Below are 4849 nucleotides of genomic sequence, written 5' to 3'. Positions count from 1 at the left end.
TGTGAATTTTGGCTAAGACAAGTTGGTTTTCTAGGCCATATACTGACCCAAGAAGGCGTGGCCGTAGACCCAGAAAAAGTCAAAGCCATACTTGACTGGAAACCACCAGCCAACGTAACAGATGTACGGAGTTTCCTGGGAATGGCTGGATATTACCGAAGATTTATTGAAGGATTCTCCACTGTGGCAAAACCAATGACACAGTTGCTCAAGAAAGACAAGAAGTTTGTGTGGACGGAAGCGTGCGAGAAAAGCTTCCAAGAACTCAAGAAGAAACTAACAACAGCACCGGTTTTGATCGTGCCAGACATACACAAGAATTTTGAAGTGTATTGTGACGCATCCCGGAAGGGCCTCGGGTGCGTCCTGATGCAGGATGGCAAAGTTGTCGCGTATGCTTCCAGGCAACTACGGAAGCATGAGGAAAATTATCCAACACATGACTTGGAGCTAGCAGCGGTCATCCATGCACTCAAGGAGTGGAGGCACTTTCTGTTGGGAAATCGTTGTGAAATATATACGGACCATAAGGGCCTTAAATATATTTTCACACAACCAGAGCTAAACTTACGCCAATGACGCTGGTTGGAATTGGTCAAGGACTATGATGTCGGCATTCACTACCATCCAGGGAAAGCAAATGTAGTGGCAGATGCTCTTAGTCGGAACCCCAGCCCGGGCAACGACAGTCCACAGAACTTGAGGCCTGAATTTCAGCAGGAGTTCGCTAGACTCAACATGGTGTTAGTCTCTGAGGGCAATGTATCAAATCTGGAGATACAACCCACCCTAATGGTACAAATTAAGAAGGCTCAGCATGGACATCTCAGCATCGAAGGTATAAAGAGGAAGATGAGCCTTGGCAAGCCTTCAGATTTCATCACAGACAATGAAGGAATATTATGGTACAAGGACAGACTTTGCGTACCAAACATTGAGGAACTCAAGCAACAAATCCTAACCGAAATCCACACCGCCCCATATTCGATCCACCCTGGAGGAACCAAAATGTACAAGAACATTCAGGAAAGATTTTGGTGGCACGGTATGAAAAGGGATATAGCCGCATTTATTGCTTGTTGCGATTCATGTCAGCGCATTAAAGCCGAGCATCAAAAGCCAGCAGGGCTACTCCAGCCAAACCGGATACCTGAGTGGAAATGGGATGAAATTTGAATGGACTTCATCGTCGGACTACCTCGATCACAACGCGGAAATGATGCCATATGGGTCATCACAGATAGGCTAACCAAGGTAGCACATTTCATTCCCGTAAGGACGACCTACTCCACTCAGAGGCTAGCCAAGCTTTATCTCTCCCGTATAGTTTGTTTGCATGGAGTCCCAAAGACTATAATATCCGACCGAGGTACTCAATTTGTCTCTAAATTTTGGGATCACCTACAACAAGCTCTGGGCACGCAACTAGCATTCAGTATAGCGTACCACCCTCAGACTGATGGACAGATGGAATGCGTGAACCAAATCCTAGAGGACATGCTGAGAGCCTGTGTGCTCACCTATGGATCCAGTTGGGAAGAAAGTTTGCCGTATGCCGAGTTTGCTTACAACAACAGTTACCAAGCCAGCCTGCAAATGGCACCTTTTGAAGCATTGTACGGGCGGAGATGTCGTACCCCACTAAATTGGTCAGAAACAGGTGACAGTCGTATCTTCGGCCCTGACATGCTCAAGGAAGCCGAGGAGAAAGTTAAACAGATCAGGGACAGACTCAAGACAGCTCAAAGCCGACAAAAGAGCTATTACGATCGAAAACATCGTGAGGTCAGCTTTGAACCCGGTGATTACGTATACCTCCGAGTGTCTCCTATGAGGGGCCTGCAACGGTTCAAAATTAAGGGGAAGCTAGCCCCGAGATTTATTGGACCCTTCTGTATAGTTGCACGAAGAGGCACAATAGCCTACCAGATAGACCTACCCAAAGAGCTGTCAGACGTCCACGACGTGTTTCACGTCTCACAGTTGAGGAAATGGGTGAACAACCCGGAGAAGCATGTATCTCATGAGAGCATTGATGTGCAACCAGACCTCACCTACAGAGAACGGCCAGTAAAGATATTGGAAGAGTCTGAAAGAAGGACCCGTCAGAAGACAACAAAGTTTTTCAAGGTTCAGTGGAGCAATCACAGCAAGGATGAAGCTACATGGGAAAGAGAAGATTTTCTTCAGGCAGAGTACCCACATCTATTGGAGGATCAGCTGAAATCTCGAGGACGAGATTTTTCCTAAGGGGGTAGGTGTTGTGACACCCAAAATTTTTATTTGGCTTTTTCAAAACTTTTATTTGATTTGAGGGAGGTGATTTAAAAATTTTCTTCTAAAGAACTCTCCCTCTCAAAAAATTTCTTTTATGACAAATATTTTGTTTGGATTCACCCAAGACTTGATTTTTGGTCTTGGAGGTTTTCCCTTCTTATTTGGACTCAAAACCAAATGCTTTTCATTTGGGAAATTTCTTTTGAAAAATCTTTTAAATAGCCCTATGGCATTTGGAGTGATCTCTTCCCATTTCAAAAATCCCCTCTTGCCATGACATGAGTGGAAATCCCCTCCCAAAAGCCATCTCCCATCTTTGTGTCTAGATATACTTCAAATCCAGCAAGTTGAACCTCCCCATGATTTTTCTTCCATTTATTTCTTATCAAAATATTTTCTGCCCTCTACTTTGGCTCTTGGAGATTTACAAAGGAACTACCTTTTCTCCTTTGAGTGTTGCCTCCAAACCTTTTTCCCTGGCTAGTCCTTAGAGCCCTCAACCATGATCCATGATGATCCACTGGCCTCCAGTTCAAAAATTTCAAATTATGCTTGCTGCAAGTTTGGACCATATTTGCCAAATTTGATGAAATTCAATTGTTCTCTCCTCCTAAAAATCTGAGAAAATTCAGGCAGCCTCTGGATGCATTGAGAGGTCACCTCACCAAGCCCCAGCTCCAGAATTTTTTTCCTCATGCCAAATCATTTCGTCGAACACCTGTAGAGCACTGTTGCTGTCAATGTTCAGAGTTCAGATAAACAGTTTCAGTAAACCACTGTCGTTTTCTTCAGAGCTCGTTCTCGATCTTGCCAGTACCACGGTGGCGCCTTGCTCCCTGTTCCCTCCTTCTTATCCCTGCGCCACACGATCGCCTGGAAGTTTGCGGGCGTCGGCGACGAGCAGGAGGAGGTGCGCCACCCCGTGAGCGACGACAGCAGCGGCTTTGCGGCTGCCAGAGAGAGGCGCAGCGTGGACGGCGCCGTCCAGCGCCGCCCAAGCCACCGGAGACCGCCGCGTGGCCCTCCACTCACCCGTGCACGCTGCCATCCGTCGTCGTGAACTGCTATGCACGGAGCGCGCTCTCTGCCGCCGCCGTGCCCATACGGCCGCCCCGTCGAGGACCAGCGCATTACGCCAAGCCCGACCAAAGTTTAGCGGGGGAACGGCACCAGTGAACCTCCCTGATGGTGCCTGGCCACTTAAACTCCCTGCCCAACCCCTGCCTCGCCGTAATCGCTCGCCGGAGCTATCCCGTTCACGGCCACCCCCTCGGATCGCCTATAAAAGGAGGCCCCGAGCTCGAACTCGAACCCACACCACCTCTGCACTCCACCAATACCACGCCAAGCCATTGGAAGAGCCCCGAGGGAGCCTTCTTCCCCAACTCCGGCCGCCTCGACCCGCCACGGGGTCCAGCTCGATTCACCCCCGTGCGTGCACCACTACCCCTCAACTCTTGCCAGTAGCTTCCTAATGCATCCACTCTTCTGACCCGCGCTTCAATTTGGAGTTTGCAGCGCCCACCAGAGTACTCCACCATCACCCGAACCACCGTCCGCCGGAGAAAGTGTCGCCGTCGACGTGGTGCTCTCCGACGACCAAGTTCACCACCCACCGACGCGGAAGAACACCATGAAACTCTTGGTACCCTCTGATCTCCCTGCCTCGCCGTGGTTCGACGCCGGCGACCACCGCAGCCTTCGGGCGCCAGCGAACTCCGTTGGGAGTTTTAAACCTGACGGGTGGGACCCCCCCCCTTCAGCCTCTCTTCTTTCCCCCCCTCGAACCATTTTCTGTTGGCGCCTTCGGGCAATTGCGCTTTCCCTTTGGGCTGGCGCATTTCTTTCCGAACCATTTTCTGGTTTTTCAAACAAGTCCCTGTTTCTTTTCTGTTTCCTCACAGATCAGTCCTTGGACTAAAACTCTTATAACTTTTTAATAAAAGATGCTTTTTGATTGATTCTTTTTCTGTCAGTCTTATAATTTTGTCTAGTTTTTTATAGTATTTATTTGGAAAAAATTTGGAACAATTTTTATGCACGCAACGATTTCACGTTAGTGTACAGTTTCGTTATACCGTAGGTTCCGGAGGAGGTGACGGAGCCGCGAACTTCGCCGAGCTAGACTCCGACTTCTCCGAACCAGGCAAGCATGTTTGAACCTTTGATATGATAGGTGTTTGCATGTTTGCTTGAATGGTTTGTGCATGGCATATGAGCATCGGTGAGTGTTACGTTGCATGCAAGGCAACTATCCGTGTGTTCCGAAGTTACCGTGATCTTTGATGAAAGATGACCTGATCATGTGGTGACATGAAAGGTAGTAAGATGGTATTGTTGTAGCATGCCAGTCTTCGTCATCCGATAAACTCCGACGTTAACGTGGACTGAGTCCCGTTACCGTTCTTCCCCTTTCGTGCTGCCACATGTTTTCTGCAAAGAATACGGTTTAGTAAGTTGTTAACCTCTTTCCTTGTACACACCAAATAGAGGGGCCGGGATGAGGGTTCCATGGCCCTGGATTAAAGCCAGTCATCCGGTCAGGGGGCATGGGTGTTTCCGGTTGGGACCG

Source organism: Aegilops tauschii, chromosome 2 (genome assembly GCF_002575655.3).
Source record: "Aegilops tauschii subsp. strangulata cultivar AL8/78 chromosome 2, Aet v6.0, whole genome shotgun sequence".
NCBI classification, from domain to species: Eukaryota; Viridiplantae; Streptophyta; class Magnoliopsida; order Poales; family Poaceae; genus Aegilops; species Aegilops tauschii.
The sequence above is the reverse complement of the archived record's forward strand: the minus strand, read 5'-3'. Positions refer to the sequence as shown.